A 19132-nucleotide genomic window follows, 5' to 3' on the forward strand; every position below is an offset into this window, starting at 1 on the left:
GTTGAGTCTGATGTTATAACCATTTAGGCAAAATAAATTGCAACATATACAGAAGTTGTCTGTGGATTTGCTGTCGGGTGAGGGAAGCATCCGGTCCAAGGGTGACTCAGCAAGGGGCGCCATGAATACACACCCCACCCTCCCTCCCCCTCCCTCCAATTACACTAATGCTGTCCACTGCCAAAATGACGAGCTAACAACTCATTTTCTGCACAATTTTTTTCTCCAGACCGTGGCAGCAAATATCGGTGGTTACCTTCATGATTGAGCGCGATGCATGAAATGAACTTGGCAATTTTGTCACGGCGAATCACACTTAATGATGTCCGAACGGGGGGTACTCGCGCATTAATGCTCAGCACACGTTTCTCTCGTCTGTCTCTCTGTCTATCTGTCTGTCTATTCATCTATATCCATCCATCCATTTCTATCCATCCACAACAATGGATTACATCTGATAATGAGAGGGGCTGAGAACAGCGCCCAGAGGAACGCCTTTCCCTATTTGAACAGTCTTACTCCATTTCGTAACTATCAAGAGGCCCACGCTGTAAACACATTTACCACCCAGTGACTCATGTTCAATTAAACTTTTTCCATTTTAAAGTCGCAAACCGAATCATGAATATTCCAAGTGGCTGTGATACGATATAAATTTGCCCCGTCTTTAACACAGATAAGAGATGAAGTGCGGTGCCATCATTTGCATGCTCTAATAAGATCCACATTAAAAAAAGAACTGATTTTTGTTTTTTTGTTTCCCGGCTCCCTCATCGTTTTCTGCTCTGATTGCACGGACCTCGTTTGCATTCGCTTGTCATGCGCTCGCCGCTCTTATTCCGAAAACACGCACGAATTAATATTTGTACACATTTTCGTGGAACCGCTGTGAGTCACATCGAATTGCTGCTTGACATTTTCTTATTTGCCGTATTGCGCAAGTCGGAACAAACTGTCTTAATTGCAGTTTATTCTTTACTATTATCATTGCCTTTGTAACTACGATACATAATTTAATATTACGACATACAGGCCTATTAAATTTAAATTTAAGTGTGGCTTGAGTAGCAATTATTTTGCAAAACATAACTTACGTTCTGGCAGACTGTTTGTAAAATAATTGTCGATAAGAGAAGGGGGGGCGAAATCAAGATTCACAATGTTTCACGGTGTTGATGTATTTTTGTGCCACGCGGCCTTGCATGCTTGGTGGCTTGACATCACTTTTAAATATTTGACACCAGCCCTCCTCCTCATCCTCTTCGCAGCTGGAGATCAATCCCAACTAATACATATTTAGTAGAGACCTTTCTCCGAGACCCCCCCCTCCCCCCTTGTGTGTGTTTGACACACTGTAACATCCTGGAACGCTTGCTCCTGACAAAATCATCTGGGAATTTCTCTGAAAGCCGTATCACTCGATCACAGCATGCTTAGATACGTGCAAAATGTTGATTGCAGAATCAATGCTCGTAGATCGACATTTTGAAAAAAATAATTTTACCAATGGAAATTGTATTTAAGTATGCATATTCTGTTTGAAGAGAAAATTGAACACAATTATTGAAGTTACCCTCAGTACAGTCAGTCCAGACTCTACAAACGGAATAAATCAGAATCCAACCTCTAATTTTAAGGAGAAAAAAAAAAGTTCAAAATATATATTAAGAAAAAATATATACATATATAAAAAAATATATATTAAGGGAAAAAATATATATATTAAGAGAAAAAAATATATATTTATCTATTTATTTATGAAAAATTGGAGGTCACCGAGGTGCATTTGTCAATCGGCAGCCATCTTTTTTTCCGTCCCGCTTGCATGAAACCGCTGCTCGGCGGCCGTGCGATGTTATCTTTTAAATAGGCAATGCGCAATTTCCTCCATAGAACTAACAAGGATGTTTCCGTGCTTGTCCCATCTAATTAAATGCGACATTAAGCGTAGTTGCCGCTTATTAAAATGCGAATGACAAATGAAGGAACATCGGCGTGGCTCGTTTGCCGCTCGCTGACATTTGGAAACGATCCGCTCCGAAATACAGCTCGGCGGGCTGTCGGGTAGCTTTAGCTCGTTGCCGCCGTGACGTTGCCTTCAAACCACCTCGGATGTGCGACTGACCTTCAAAGTGGAAGCGTTTAGAGAGTCGCAAAGCGATAATGTCAAGAGCGTCGGCTGTTTTTAGACGAAGAACAAAACCGAGAAGGGTTTCATCCGGCGCCCGTGTGATCTCGGCGCTCCCTCGATGTCGGCGGCTCCTCCGCGTCGTTTGATCCGCAAAAACAGATTACGGCACCGATTTACCTGCTGTCCCACTTTTGCTGGAGTTGTTCAAAAGCTGCTGCTGCTGCTTTTTTGTTGTTTTTAATTGATGGCGCCACGTCTGCATGACGGGAGCGCGCGTGACTAAAACGTTTGCCATGCTGGCCGGCGTCTCGTTTTCGGGTTTAAAAATAGTCAATGAAGTTTAAATCTGGGAATTGACACGCTCGCCTTGTTAATTCTCCGCACATTTGGAGTCAGAAATATTCATCGGTCCCTTTTACGATTCAAGCAAAACAGAATTTGAATTTTTTGACGGGCGATCAAAGCTGTTAAATTAGAAAATCCTGCCACTGGTTGCTCTTGACAACAATAAAATGAAAAAAAAATAAAGAAAATTTAAAAACTTAAAAAATATATATATAATTATTAATATAATATATAAATTAAATAAATAAAAATAAATTTAAAAAATGTATTTGTGACTTCTATTTTCGCATTGCCGCTATGTCCCCAATTATTCCTGTTGAGACTCTTCCCCAATCTGCAGTTGAGTAAACAAAAGTTCCCAGGACATTACTTCCCGTAATCCGCTTTGTGGTCCCTTGATACGTTTGGATATAAATATCATCACAGGATAGAACCAAGCTAAATGACGGAAGGCGGGAAAGCAGCGCTTTCATCACGAGTCGTTTTTTTTTTTTTTTTTTTTTTAACCACCATTCCCCTCGCACACATCTTCTCTACTCTCACTGACAGTGGGTTTTCATCTCACTTATTTATTCATGCGCTCCGACCACGCCGGGCTCGCCGCGACCGAGGCTAACTTTCGCAGCGCTAATCACTCGGCTTAATCCTTCTCCATACCGACCCGACGTGTTGATTCGGCGTCTCCGGTGACTCGTGGCTCGAGTATCTGCCCTCGACACATGCTCGCAGGTGAGCTTTCGTGGCCGCCTCGTTAAATCCTCCTCGGGTTTGCGGGAGGGGAGATCTCATTGGAATGCCGGGCCGCTCTGCAAGCTTTGTTTATAGTGAAATCCATCCCGCAGGCGTTGGCTACTTTGCTGAGGGCCGCGTCAATGCGCGGCCAAAAACGTTGGATTCGTCTCTTTAATTGATTCTATTCCACACTATTGTCTCGGACGAAGCTAATTAGTCACGCCTCGTTTGCCAAAGTCACCGGGGCTAATTACGTGCCGGTAGAGGTCGTGATGTAAATTGGGTGGCGTGAGTGGTGGTCGCCGGGAAGGTCGCCGCTCGTGTCCTTCGCTTGCCGCGCGATCAGAGGTGAAGGATGTTGAATTATGTTGAGCACGATGCTGCACGCTCACAGTTGACACCTTCCATGTCTCATAAAGGTCAACGTGCGCTGGTGTGCGGCTGGCGCATGTCGGGAAGCTGCGACGGCTATACCTTGAATAATTTCTGTAAGATTAGTCTGGTCATCGTCACAATTATTTGGTAACTTGTCTGACAGGATTTTTCTACTTAAGTTCACAAGTTTGAGCAGTGTGGTAGGGGTATCGGTGCTCCCTCTAGTGGTAGGTGAAAGAATGACTCAATTAGATGTTCAATCTGTTGATACAATGGCCTCATATGATTTACTTTATTTTTTTACTCCAATTCAGTTGTATATAACATTTGAAAGGCTTTTATGAATGTTGTCAAACATTTAGATGACGTTTATTTCAATTGAATCAGTAAGTAAAGTTTTTAGTCCCTGGCTTTTAAGTTGAGTGTTGATGTTCATACCGTTTTGAGTTCCAAGCATGCTTATGGAACGAGTTAAGCTCGTATCTCGAGGCACCACTGCGTTTGGTATAAAACCTCAGCGAACCATGATTCATAATTCAAAGCGAACACTTTGGTTGCATCCCAGCTTCTCATTGTAGAAGTGATGATTACAGCGCCAGGGCCTTTTGAATGCGGCACCTAACAATGAAAAAGTGCTTCTCTTTTTCCCGTTTTAATTAAAGACAAAACGCGGGCGCGTGCAGGGGAGGCTGCAAAACAAAACGAGCTCGACTCAATGATCAAGAAGACTGGCCAGTGACTGTTTACTTTATTTAAATATACAAATTTGAGGACTGTTGCATTATATGTTATTGACTATCGCTGCTGTTTTTCTTCACTGGCAGACAGGACAAAAAATAAAATATTTACAAGTTGTGTTACTCAATTAAAAAAAACAAAAAACTAATTAATTGGTAGCTTTTGGTTTAACACAATAAGCAAGTCATTTCAAGCAATGTGCCGCGGGGAAATTATGCAATTTTAATTAATTGGGCTGAAAATGAGAATTTAGTCACTACAAATCATGTATCTTTGTTCATCTATCCATGCCAGTGACAGACAATAACAGGCGGAGCAATTACATTTCCGTCCACTAGGGGGCAGAATTTAAAAACGTTTTCCCCTTTAAAAGTCTATCTTTGACCACCCCATGCAAGTATGATTTTAATTTTTTTTTTGTTGGTTTGTTTATGCTTATTATAGTTCCGCAAGCCTCGCATGGAACAACAAGATATTGGCATCGGAGAGTTTGTTTGCGCCATTGATGTGATTATCGTAACGAGGTTTTCCCACAAGCAAGTCGAATCTCACTAATCACGCAAGCATTTCTATTAAAGGGCCCAGCTTATTTTCGAAAAAAGCACACCGGTATATAGAATCGGTCTTCAATCGAGAGCGGCCGCGGCGGCGGTAATTACAGCGTCGACGCAAGTGTGTCAAACGTGTAATTAGAAATTAGCGTGCTTGGGAAATAATCGGAAAATACAGTCGCTCTCTGTCCTGCGGCGAGAACGTCGGCTCATTATCAAAGCTGACAATAATGTCAACTGGCACGCGAGCCGACGGGATTGCTTTTACGGCGAGTGCGGGAGATCCGGCCCACGGATCCCGACGTGCTTTCGTAAGTACCGCTGGGCGAGACGTCCTGCAGCATTTTCATTAGTGCGAGCTGAAACTTAAGCGCCGCTAGCCACGGCCCTGGTTGCGCTGACTGGTTGCCATGGAAACAGGTGAAGAAGAGGAAGAAATAGTGAAGGCGGCGGCAGAGAGTCCTGATGAGGAGAGATTGTGTGTCTGTTCCTTTTTTTTTTTTTTTATTAAATAAAAGGAAATGAACAATTTAGGCACACGTCACATAAAGGTTGAGCGAAGAACAGATTGTTCCGATTCCACTTAAATCTGCTCACAATCATTCCAAACATGCTCCAAAATTGGTTTAAATTGCCTTGATATGGTGAAGGGCTTTTTCCTTCGAAATCATAAGCGTCAAACTTAAGGCTTGGGGACCAGGTCTGGCCCGCCACATCAGTTTATGTGGCCCGCAAATTATGTTCAACTTTGTTTCTTGCTAAAACACCAAAACATTTGATCCGTTTAAATAAATATAATGATCAGATTTTTACTGGCTTCTGGTTTCAAAACCAGTTGTGCTTAAGTAATGTAAAGTGATTTTTATCCATTTATCTGGGTGGCATTTTTAGCAAATAGTTTTAGCTAGGCTCTACACAATAAAAAATAATAAAAATAATAATAAAAAATAAAAATAAGTGAATTTGTCAAGAGTGCATGAGCGGGGGATTTATGTTTTTTTCGAGATCATCTTGCTGCTTAAATTATAATCTAGTAACACTTGTCGATTTTCTAACAATAGCGTCTTGTCTCTCGGCATTCACACGGTAATAAAATAACTCATAATAAATTAAAATAAAATACGCCACCCAAGTTCCGCATTCCACGCTTCATAAATCTTTATGTAAATGATACAATAAATGCCACACAACTTCATCAATGGTCTTTTCAAACTTGCTCGCGGCGCTTATAGCATCTTATGGCGATGCGGCGTTCTCACTGTGTGCTACCCCTGCTCCCCGCTTAACTCCAACTCGGTCGGCCTTGTTGAAAATTAAAGATCAGCAGCAGCGATCTGGAATCAATACGCCGCGTGTAAATACCGCCGCTGCGGGCCGTGACATCGCTTTTGCGCGTCCATGTGAAGTAACCGCCCGCAGCCGTAAACTTGACTTGATGTCACGGAGCCCAAGGTCGAGGGTGTCGGTTTGACGAAATTGAGCCCGCCGTGAATTGCGATTGTGAAATCGATGGCACGCGACGACGGCGGCCAGAATGAAGACGTCCTTTGGCTTCATAGCGCTCAGGCGCAGCTTTCGGAAAAGAAGTCGGGAAAACTTTATTTAATTCCTCTAAAAATGACAAGAGCAGCCATTGTGGCTGTTTTGTTCTCACTTTCAAAACTTGGTGGATGAATTGACGCCATCAAGGGACTTCAAGCATGAAGCTCGTAACTTGATTCAAAGACTTCCTGACAGTTTTTTTACGATTCGTATTAATCCAGTTTTGGCAGCGGCCTGATAAACTGCAGCTTCTATCTTCCCGCGTGTCATAAAACCCTTTTTTTTTTAATGACCGCGAGCTTAACTAGAAGTTACAAAATAAAAGTTGCTCATTTCCTTTTCGGAAAAATAATGGCAATGGAAATTGCTTTTGGGGTCTTATCTGTTACCAGAGTGGTTATTTGATAAGTGATGATGCGTGTGGTGACGCGAGCGTCTTCCTGCTTTTTTTGGCCTTTATATTTTGAAATAATTGTCACAGACAAAAGCCACAGATCCAACTTGAGGGACAACCTGAAAACTGGACGGGTTCATTATGAAAGCTTAGCAATGAAATCTCATTGATTTAAACAGCAAATAAATTCGATTTTTTTTTTTTTGGCACTTTGTGTTTGTGTTTTTCACTGGCCGGAAATGCATTTTGGTTCTCCCCCCAAAAAAAAGCACAATTTTCTGTTTTGTGTTCAAGTGTAGGTGTTCTGGCAGTACAGTTGTACTGGGACTGTCCAAAAACGCAATTGCATCATTGCCGGTCACTGCCACCACGTTTTTTTTTTATATTTACCTCCTACACAGACTCAGTGAAGCATTGTATCCTAGATTTTTTTTTGTGTGTGTGTACGGTGTCCTGTTATCAGGCAAAGTGAAATCGCCTAGTTTCTTGAAACAAAAGCATCTTATTGGCTCTCAGTTCACCAATCGATACGCTAGATCATAATACACAGTTGAAGAGGTAAGAAATGCAGACTAAATGGAGCAGTCCTAAAAATAGATCAGGTCTTAGAAAAGTGTGACCATTGGAACCTTTAAATCTGATCCAATAGCCATAATGTGGAGTCCCTCAAGGGTCATTCCTTGGACCCCTTTTGTTCAGCATGTCAGGAACTCGATGTTGGCTATTATTGAGAGCTATTTTGGTCTCATTAGCAACGTTGAGCAATATTAAGAAATTGTGACATAACGAGAGTTACAGTGAACATCACCACGACTAAATAAATCTCACTCGACAGCATCTTTTTGTCCCAGCCTGGACATTTATCCGGTCCTTGGCATTATTTCCGCTCAATGGTGTCAATATTTCCGTTTCTCCACCGCGAGCCCTTCTTGAAAAATGAATGAAAAATGACGGCGCCTGATAAGTGACGCCTTCCTGAAAAAAGGCCATTGTTACTGCCGCAGATCTCTTCCGGTGTCAATGTTGGAGCGGTAACAACAGAAGCTGGAGGGTACTTGTTAGCAAATCTTCGTAGGTGGAACTCGTCTCTCCATAGCTGATGTTGTTTGGCAACTTTTTTAGACAGCTAATTAGCGCTGACCGACAAGCCAGAGCCTCTGCAGGTTTCAGTTTTGGAATCTTCAATTTCTGCCAGAAATCAGAAGTCCGTATTGTGCATGATGCTATCTTATTCCAAATTTCATGCGGCATAACAGCTAAATTCTGCTACACCGTGTTTGCTTTGATTGTCCGGCGCCGCTAATTACGCCAAGGCCACAAACCTCAAAGCGAGAAACTTATTCATTTACTGTTACGTTCTCACTAAAATCGTCGTCCCCCTCCCCTTGGCCAGTTGTGACTCAGTGCCTTCTTGGAACAATACAAATGCTCTCTGCAGCTCTGGCGCTGCTCCTCTCCTATTTCAGGTTTCTGTTTTAAGTCCAAAAACAATGAGCTCTGCCTGGTTTTGTGCTACACTCAGGTATTTCAGTTTTTGACACAAGCTGAGGGGAAAAGAAAAGAATTTCAGCTGAGAGCAACGAGTTCAACCAACGTTGCCTTGTCTGTTTGCAAGTTCAGGGAAAGCAAATGGTATATTCTGTTTAGATTCTAAATTTAAATGTATTACTTAATTTCATTATTATTATTATGATTATAAATTTATTATTCAACTTAATTTGAATCCAATTTAAATTATGTTTATACAATTTGTAAAGGAGTTGTGACAATTGCATATTTGTGAATACTTTCAGTATGGAAAAAAAAACATCATCCAACCTCATGGAGGCTGCCGATACCAACCACCGATACTTGGCCCTCCTCGGCAGTAGTTGGCGCTATTCTCCGGCAGTTTGATCAATTTGCGAATTATCGTTTGCATCAGTAAGAAAGAACTTTTTTTGTTTTGTCATAGTGTTAAATACTCTCTGTATTTATTGTGAGGGTGAATACTTGTACTGTTATCTAAAAAATAGTGCTGTGGTACATCCCTATAAAAGGCTTTCCAATTAAAAAAGAACAAAAAGCAAAATATCTGACAGGGTGGTAGACTTAAGCATTTAATAATGCAAACTACCGCTCCTTAATAAAAATCCTCCACTCACTCCACAAAAATGATACTCTTAAAAATACATGATGCAGGGAGGTGTAGTAGAAGCTAATTGCAAGCCAAAAAAAAAAAGTCAGTGTTTCCCAAATGACTGCATATAAGCTTTCCAAATTACTCGAATGAAATAAATACCAGCGGCAAATAGTCCTCCACTGACCCCTTTTAACTGAATTCCTCTTACTGATTTGCATTCGTGTCTGTTGTCAGGCAAACTTTCGGTGACCTTCTGCTGTGAAACTTCCTCTTATTCAAATATGCGTCTGCGCTAAGATCCTATTCTTGTTTACAGCCGCAGCCTCGGGGAATAGTCGCGGGAATAACGAGGGTTGCCCGCGTCCGAATTTACATCTTTGAGTAATTTTCTTGAAACATATTGTGAACTGCCACGCAAACAATCTTGCGGGCTTCATTTGCAAGCGGGCCCATCACTCCTACCTCGTAATTATGCCAGTCGAGCCATCCCGCGGTTCCTCGGGTCCGTGCGGACGTGACGTTTTGTGACGCCGCCGTGCGTTTGACGCCACGCCGGCGTCCGAGCCAATCGGCTGGCAGCTGCCACAGCATCTAGGGTAATTATTTACAGGAAGCCTTGTCGCCTCTGCTATAAATAGTATCCCTCGATCCCTCCCTAGCAGAGATCCCTCAAGCTTTGAGATTGTAAAGTAGCGAGGATAGAGGAGACGAGAAGCTCCTCATTTTAACTGGAGGAGGCAGGTCTGACATTAGCGAGCATCCGGCCAGGGACTTCATTACTACTCAGTCGGCTTCCGTTCTACCACTGACTTCTTCTCGTAGCGGCCCAGGTCAAAATCGAGATTAAGTTCCTTTGGTGTCTTCGCGGAATCGCTCGGTCATCATGAAAACGTGGCAGAGTGAAAGTCGGAGGTCTCGTTATGAGTGCTCAGCAAGAAAGTTTTAATGGCTAGCTTGATGTCGTATTTAGCCGCCAACTTTTTAACTGCGGAGCTATAAAAATGGTATTTCCGTTTGTAAATGAAATATAATTTTGGTCTATTTAGCAAAAAAGACCTTTTGTTGTCCCCAAGGACAGACTTTGAGGTTATAACGCAGGCAAGTTATGTTGGCACTTTTGCAACTTATTGATTTGACTTTATTAGCTTTCGGTTAGCATCGTTAGCACTCTGTGTTGGTCATTTACTTTATCACAGGGGCTTGCAAATAAATTTCACCTCACAACCCTAAAAAGTGTCTTTATAACACGTCCTTACACTCGCACTTTGATTGTTTTTGTACTATAAGAAAGAAATACAAGCCATGTCCAAACTTAATAGCAAGTTCGTGGTTTTATCATGCTAGGATTAGCATTTTGCTATAAGGGGAAAAATTGAAACATTGTGACAAGAAGTGTTTTTGTGAAATTCCAAGGCAGAATGCTGGCTGTACATTCTTGTTGATTCAATCTTAGTTTGACAAACACTAAAGACGAGTATCGAAAAACCAAACACCTGATTTATGAAGCAATACTGCAAACAAAATAAATAGGACAAAAATCCATCTCTGGCACTTGGATGCGTATCGATTGAAGCGTTTGCGTGTAATTTGATTTGAGACTAGTGCATCACATTTTTTGACACCTCGCCGGTCACCTTGATGCCTGCCTTCGCTAGCTCGCGCTAAACTAATACAGCACTTCAAAGACGCTAAGAAGGGATCGTATCAAATGAGCAAACCTTTCTTTTAAATCATCTTTGTTTCAGGGCTGTTCCCAAACACCCCGGAGGATTTTTTTTTAAAGTCCATCAGTGTTTAGAGAGGAAGATTAAATAACACACAGCCATTTGATGATAGCATTGATGACTTTGGCTTTGAACAACTAAGCTGGTAATTTGCTGACTGATTAATCTTATCACAATGATCATAACAGTGAGTTTTTTATATTGTAATAGTTTAGTTACTTTTTGGATTATTCTGATCAATTCTGAAATGCTAAAGGCCTTTAACATGACAATAGCAAAATGCAAATTACAAATATTATACTGACTGCGTAAGCAAATGTAGAAATGATTCTAATATTTTGAGATATAAATTTACATGTATGAGTGCAAGTTTATCTCACAGCTTTTTCCTGACGGCTTGCGAACGTGTGAGCTGCCGACACCTCCACGAGCTTTGTAAGGACTCGAGAGAACTTTTTGCGTCTCTCACCGAATGCGCTTTCCGCAAGCCTAATTCAACTGTCGGCAGTTTTTGTGATGATGTGAGAACACGCGGAGACTTTTTTTTTTTTTTTTTTTAACACATACAACAGGAGAGATAACGTCGGCACAAAAGCGGGATAATCGAATTTTCAGATGGGTGCGCTGATCTCTGGCGCCCGCCGTGGGCAGGCTGTGTGAAACTGGCAAGACGAGCGTTTCTGTCATCGTGCGTTTGATTTTTTTTTTTTTTTGCGCGTATCATCATTCTGTAGCGACATGTGACATCGATAGCCACCATGTACTCATAGGGAGGATTGTCGAGCCATTTGATCAATTATTGAATTTTTATTTTTGTTTTATTCATTATGATAAAACACTGTACAAATATTGACTTGTGAGATTTTCATTTTGTTTCAGGCCTCTCTCGCTCGCTCTTTTTCTCCCTCACATTTTCTTGTGTTCACTGTACCTCTTTTATACACTTGCGATGCCTCGGGGTCAACAAGCCTCTAGATAAACACTTTTTTTTTTTCCACATGACAGCTTTGATTCCTTCCGGATGCCGCTTTGAGATTCAAGCGCCTTCACTTTAGTTAATCGGCATTCAGCCCAAGCTCTTGCTTCGTCTCACGTCCTTCTAAAGAGGATGGAGAAAAAAACAAGAGTTGATTCCGACGGGTTGCCCAAAATAACATATACCTGAATTGCCTTTATCCCCTTTTTGTTGGGCCGCTTTGGGACGGAAAGCGCATCCCTGCTTGTTTACATCAGAAAGCAGTCTGGTGTAAGGCTGGAAAAGCCTTTCAGATGTCACCCAATGGCATCGGCCGCCTTTCTTTGATACGTCAATCAGACTGACAAACGGCGCTTATCTCCCTAAGAGAGAGAGATGAATCGACCGTTTCATTGGGCTGGATCCATACGGGCCGAACCCCGAGAGTCCCTTCAGGACTTTATCAGATGCACCGTCGCCCGATAAGACCCCGCTGAGATCGGCGGACGGGAATCTCGGGAGGGGTTCTCCTGCATGGATTTCACCTGAAATATGATCAGATTACTATTTATTATTAATGTCAAGCTTCGCACTTTCTGATTGGTTCATCTGAAACTGATAGCCAATCAGGTTATTGATCAACATGCGGGTCATCATCAAGGACGAGCCATTCACTGGATAGAAAACAAAATTGATAAACTTGTTTCTTTTCTTAGGAAGGCATAAAATGTTGGAGGTAGAAGGTCAAAGTTGAGATTATGACAAGAGATGTTTCGATCGAGACTTTTTTGGCTTCTGAGCTTTTCTTTTTTTTTTTTCATCTTTAGCCTTAGCAAAACTCAACCCAATTGTACATTAATAAAATACTATTTATTTATTTAACTGCCCCCCCCCCCCCCCCCCATTTTTTTTAATCCAATGGTATCTTCCGCCATCCTTGTGCTGCAAGTTTTTCCCTCTGCACATTGAAAAAATATCCGTCAGCATTTTCGAGCCCGGTGTCAGCCTGGTGTCATCTTTCCGTCTCACTCGTGAGCCCCATCCAGTCAAGAGGCGGCCATCTCTTGACATGACGCATTTATTTCAAACTCAAACGTTCATCTGCACCACTCCATGTACTTTTTTATGCAAATGAAATGAGTCTCAATTGACAGCTTTTAGCCACTTAGCTTCTTTAGCATCGTTTACTGCTTTTTTTTTTAAATCCATAATTGTCAAACGAAACGCCTCTGACTTCAAATGTTTGAATATTGTTCCGTGTCGTATGTAAAACGCTCGCAAATTTTTCACAGGGGATCACTTGAAGAATGGAGATAAATGCCGCGAGTCGGCGTCACCATCAAATCATCTCCAAAGACACCGTGAGGGTTTTACGTCCTCCTGAATTATTCCTTTTGTTTACATGTGGGCGATGAAGCCTGATTGTTTTTACTTGCTTACTCACCATAATGGACTGGCTGGGAAATTGAAAAAAACAATGGGGGGGGGACTTGAAGCCAAGAGACACATGATATATTGGCGATAGCAGGGCTAGCTGCTGAGTCAGCAGAAAGCGATGTTATGTTCCCGACCCTTTGTGATAAGGACGCTTGAAGGAAAAGCTCGCCAAAGATCCGTCACAGAAACATCTGTCCGGCACTCGAGTCTTGACAAAATCACCTGATTTGATGCGGGAGCCCGTTTGTAGCTTCCATGCTGCGACTTCATCCTTTCAAATTCAAATCAGTGACGCAAATCAAAATACTGCATTCAAGATTATGAGTGCTCTTATAATGAAGATTCTTAGACGCCGGTGCACGGAACATTATCGATGCTGCCGCGATGCAAGAGAATTTCAATATTGACTCCTCAGTGGCGACATATTTGTTATTGATAGTTTGAAAATGATTGGGCCAAAAAATCAGTAATTAACATCTGATCTTGCTAACCTCCCAAAATCAAAGTCAAATCATTAAAGTTGCCCGAGCCCTTTTTCCACTGATTAATTGATTAATGGCTTATCATTTAATTAAACCGTACTTGACCTGCTTGGCTCCCTTGGCACTCACTTTTTATCTGGGTCCAGTTGCTGCCCACCCTAATTAAGGGGGGGGGGTGACATGACAGCCGCCGAGTGGTATCTCTTTCCTCTCTTCTCTCGCCTTGAATATGACCATCACCCAAACTTTGCTAGGTCGGCCTAATTACTACCTTGATTATGTTGTACTTTCAAACAAACTCACGAAAAGGCGACCAAGGGGGGCAGGAGTCGCGAACCATGAAAGGCTGCGGCGGCCAGTAATTACTTTGGCGTGTCATGAATTGTCTGGAGGGCAAAGTTGATTTGTGTTTGCTTTTATTGTGCGCATAAACCTCAAATTCGCATTAACGTTCAAATACTGCACTTTTCACAAGCGTAATGAACGTATATTTTATTTCACGAGCGTAATAATGTTTTTATTAATTTTTAGTTTTTTAATTTATTTAATTTATTTTTTAATTTAATTTTAAATTATTTTATAATGTTATTTTTTTTATCTTTCAACGTATATTGATTTCACGAGCGTCATAAAATGTTGATTTATTTTTTTCTCCCTGTTGTCATTTATCGAAAGAGCCCATCAGTGATCGTCGCCGTTTCCCCTGGAGACAAGTGGCTTAATTACAACGAACGCCCGTGACTGTAAATCATCCCGTGCCACCTACTTCACATCGTAAACAGCGCAGTAAATAGCCATAGTCGGAAATGACTTTGCGTTTTCCTACTCTTTTTGCCTGATAATTAAAAATTCTGTTTAGTGCTTAAGCAAGGTTTACCATTCCAATTATACCTCCTCCCCCCTCCCCCTCCTGAAAAAAAAAAAAAACTTGCCTGCAAGGCTGTGAGCACAGTAGCAGGCAAGCAGGTCAATGAAGAGTCCCCGGAGTGCAGTGGAGGTTAAGTACCTTGCTAGGAGGCATCTTGAAGATGTTAATTGTTGAGAGACAAGAGCAAAGAAAGCTTTTTGCCACCTCCGAGCAGAAGCGTCACAGCAATTCGAAGACGGGGGGAAAAAAAAAATCCTGGCATCAGATTGTCAAACGAGACATTTGAAATTCGCAAAATCCTTCTAAAACCACATTTTTTTGGGGGGGGGGGGAAATCTCTTGTTTGAAGCCTTGCGGGTTGGGATTACTGAGGCGAGATAAGGGGGGAATATTGGTGTAATGAAGAAAGCACTGACAGAAAGTATCGCCTTCAATGGAGATAAGAAAAAGCTTCACACGTCTTTTTTTTGCCGACTTAAATACTTTGGCAAAAAAAAAAAAGCAGATATAATCAGATAAATACAGGTAGCTTCTCCGTAAAACCTTTTCATGCCCAATAGGTCGATTAAAAAAAAAAAAACACTCGAGTTTGCTAGCTGGAGCAGTTCCGAGGTTTGCTCGTCCACCGGATCCGCTTGAACCCACGGCGCTGTCACCGACACTCCCCACGACGCCCGCGTTCTCCTCGAGCGTGGCGGGGGCGGCGCCGCCTCCGCCCGGGTGACGCGTTGGCCTATCAGGTGGCTCCGGGTGAGGGCTAATCCTGTTGCAAATAGAAATGTTTGCCGCCTAGGGTCGGAGCACGGAGGATGGGGGGGATGCCAGAGCGATGCCACCGGCCCCAAGGAGTCAGTCATCCATGTGCACACAGAGAGATAGCCTAATCTTGTCACAGACACTGCGAGGAGGTGGCAGAGGGGGGAGGAGGAGGGGGGTCCAAGTCTCAAGCTCTCGCTTGCAAAAACTTGAGCTTACGGAGGTGATATGGAAAGCTCATGATAGAAACTGAGAAGTTTTTTTTCTTCTTGGAGAGCTTTGATGCCGTTGAGCCCCCAATTTGCTTAGGCGTGCATTTCTTACGCGTTATCGTATGGCACTCACGTCAAGAAGTCAGTCGGATCGTTTTTTCGGATTGTTTTTTTTTCCCCAAATGTGTCAATTACCGATTTCCTGTCTCACGTAGAAGCCGTTGAAGCTTGTCAAATTTTAGGTTGGCATAACAGAATCAACGTCAACATTGCAGGTTTTTTTTTTTTCTTTCCCCCAAAATTTGTTTTTGTGACTGAAAAAGCAAAAATGATTCACTAGAAGTTAATGTGGTGGACTCATTCTAAGCAAATAGCCAATGTGCTTAAGCTGCCATCTTTAAAATGTCAGTTTAGCGGTCTCATCTTTGTTTCGTCGCCACTCCCACCACTTTTCTATTCGAAGCACCAGCAAGAGCGGAAATTCTCCACAGTGTGACGAAGCAGCGGGAATAATTTTTGCATGGCCAAGCTGACGTCTTTCAAGTGGCGAGCGAGACAAACGTGCTGAGTTTCCCCCCCATCAGCCGCTCCGCTCTGCTCCGCTCCGCTCGCTTCTTAAAATACTCGGCTGACGAGGAGCCGACTTTTGGGTTTCATCGGAGCGGCAACAATGTATTTGCAAATTCAGCATCGGTGGGCCTGACACATCTTCCTTCCTCTGGTGCTTAATCGCGTCCTTGCTCGATTACGTGCCCACCTTGTCGAGCTAACAAGGAAAGTCGTTGCCTTTAAACTAAAGCCTCCCTCTTTCAAGCATAATATATAAATATATATAAATATAAATATATACTATATATATATTTGTATTTTATTTAAGTATAATGAAATTAATTAGGATCTTATGTCACAAGATAAAAAAAATAAAAATAATAATAATAATAATTATAAAATCATTTGTATTTTATTTAGGTATTGTCACAAGACATAAAAAACAAACACAAAAAACAACATGAAATTCATATAATTATAAAATAATGTGTATTTTTTTGGGTAATATGTCACAAGATAAAAAATTTAAAAAATCAGTTCCCATCACTTAAGTCTCGCCAGTTGCAAGACGGGTATGTGCGTATTTGCAGCCGGGGCATTTTAGAATGTGACATTTGCAGAAGCTAGCAAAGCGGCGCAGCCAGATATCACACTCGCAAAGTAATTGTTGTGCCACTAATGAGGCGGCTGAAGGCTCCAACATCTTGCCGAGGAAGAACAAGGTGTCTCTATTAGTGCAGACAAATGACTCAAGCGCAGATGTTAGTAAGCAAGCCCGGCGAAGCGAAAGTTCATCGCTTCACATTTAACTGCGTTAGCATTTACTAAATGTGAGCTTTTCATATCACGCTGGCTCCGTCTCGTCGTTAATGTACAAATCTATCCGAGCGGGCCTCTTTCACGTCAAATCTTCCCCGCGACCAATGAATAATTCATCGGCGGTAGTGTCCAACCCTCCCCGCTGCGAACGACATCTTTTTTTTTTTTTTTTTTTTTTTTTTTACATCGCCAAAGCAGGATCGTCTCGCACCCGCAGAGAGAGAAATGGAGCATGTGCTTATTACTGGCGACAAGTGGAGAGCCAAGGCGGCGTTTTTCAAAGAGTGCGCGGTGACAACGCTTGCAAATAAACACGTTGAGATGCTGTTTGGTGGCTCGTGGTGGGAAAATTGGATGGCGTCGCTTATGTATGTGTATGTTTGCCGTCACGGCACCGTCATCGTGATGGCACAAGATGCATCCGGTAGGCGAGACACAAAGCATTTGGCTAATTGGAGGCGTCGAATAAATGATTAACCAACACAATCGATAATTTAAAAAAAGTCATCGCCGATTAATTGTATTTATTTAATTTTTTAAATCACTAACCCTAACCCCTAACCACAAAAAATAGTTTTAGAAAAACTAGATACTTTTGAATGTAAAATAAAAAAAAAAAATCTGATTAATCGACAGAATAATCGACATCGATACTCAATATTCAATAATGACAGCCGTACTGTCAATTAGTTTCAAAAACCTTTCCTCTTTTAATGTGAACTCTAACCTCTACTTCTCAGTTGAAACGACATATATTTTTGGGAGGGGAAGTAAAAATAAAACTGTAGTTGCACAAGTGTGCACACCCTCATAATTGCTCATGTTTAAAATAAACCAGGACTGTGTTGACTTTGAATATCCGCAAAGGAGCATTTCCCGCTGCCCCAAGTGTTTGACTTGACAGCATCATTTTCATGTAACAAATTGTATCTTTTGCAGGTCGCCGATTGGTGGGAGAGGCCATGAGACCGCGGGGAGGCAATGTGGGTTAAGGGGACCCCAGCACACATCATCGCCCGCCTCTCCTCTCGCTCCTCTGCACAGCCGTCAGCTGCAGCGCCACGTTAGAAGCAGCACGCTCACATTTCCTTCCTGTAAGTAACGCCGCACTGCTCGGGCACGACATTATGCTGCTGCCGGTGCCTAAAGAGAGGCCATCTTGAATCTACTTTGACACTCTGACTGTTTTAGCCATATATAGTTTTTTTTCGTATCTGTTAAAGCCCAATTAAATACATTTAGTAGTCGTAGTTCTCGGCATCAAATGGTCCCCGAACCTTATGTTGGACAGCCTTACCTTAGTTAGTCCCATACTTACTGTATTTATTTGATTGTCTGGCCGCAAGGTGTTTTTCATACAAATATTTACTGTAACTATGTTTTGCGAGTTGTTTCGGCGTATAGGAACAGAACGCTGTTGTAAACCGAGAACCTAAAGAATCCATAGTTGTTCTTCCAAAGTTTCTAATTGAACCCAAACTTACTTTTCCTGGTGATCATTGCAAAACACTATTTTGCATTTGTCAACTTGTCCGGCTGGCTGAATGTCATCAATTTAGCACATGGCCCCCAAGCAAAGCTACTTGCTAATCTCTGAGCTCCTGATTCTCCCAAAAGTGATTTGACGCTTTCTGACAACACACAGATACCCTTATTTAGGAGCCTTTAAATCATTTTTCACACTTGCTTGCGCGCACACCATCTGTGCCGCACCATGGGAGGACTTTGAATTCCACCATTTGGTTTTGTGAAAACGTCAAGCCACGTCATCTCGGTCGGTGACACCGCAAAGCTTAAAGTGGCACTAACATGAAAAAATGTCTCGCCTATTATTTCACTTCCAAATTGTCGTAATGTGAATCCAGCCATCGTCGCCTCAACGCGGCTCATCATTGATATTCCGTTGGCTCGTTAAGCCCCGGGAAAGTATTTTCCTTGAGATTTAGTAGTCCTCATTACCCGACTTTGTTTGATTACACTGCGTCTGAATGGACTGCCTGAGTTACTCACCTTAATTCAGCTGCAAACGACTTGGAGCGCAGTTTAGCTTTGACCCCCTAAAGGACACCCAAAAAAAAAAAAAATGGACCTATTAGGTTGGTGTTTGTGTCCAGTGGACTGGAACCGTCTCCCTATGGAGTGGCCCAGACATTTTTTTGTGCTATCACTTGGGCTCTTTTGTGTCAATGGCTTCAAAATGGCCAATTTCCTGCCTGCCGTGTGTGTTTTCACGATTTTATCATCCCCCGCCGTAGTTATTTAGTCGCACTTAGGCCCATCAGTCATCGGCGCCGTTTCGAGGGGAGGTCGACATGCAGTAAAACTGACGGACGGCCTTCTGCCTGACTGAAGACGTATGAGACGGGAACAAGACCGATTTATTTTTTTTTTCTTCATTCT

The 19132-nt window shown here is 42.2% G+C and overlaps 1 protein-coding gene across 9 annotated transcripts in view; it reads left to right on the forward strand.

The window, feature by feature from the left end:
- Nucleotides 1-19132, forward strand: part of lingo1a (leucine rich repeat and Ig domain containing 1a) — a 162040-nt gene that overhangs the window by 113257 nt on the left and 29651 nt on the right. For 8 of the 9 annotated variants that reach the window (XM_049722578.2, XM_049722581.2, XM_049722579.2 and 5 more), the window contains one exon: nt 17672-17826. The gene's annotated coding sequence lies outside the window, so the exon portion shown is untranslated. Of the gene's footprint in view, nt 1-12728; nt 12971-17671; nt 17827-19132 lie in introns of those variants that run through there. The other variant, XM_049722589.2, reaches the window with a different exon arrangement.

Source organism: Syngnathus scovelli, chromosome 6 (assembly GCF_024217435.2).
Source record: "Syngnathus scovelli strain Florida chromosome 6, RoL_Ssco_1.2, whole genome shotgun sequence".
NCBI lineage: Eukaryota > Metazoa > Chordata > Actinopteri > Syngnathiformes > Syngnathidae > Syngnathus > Syngnathus scovelli.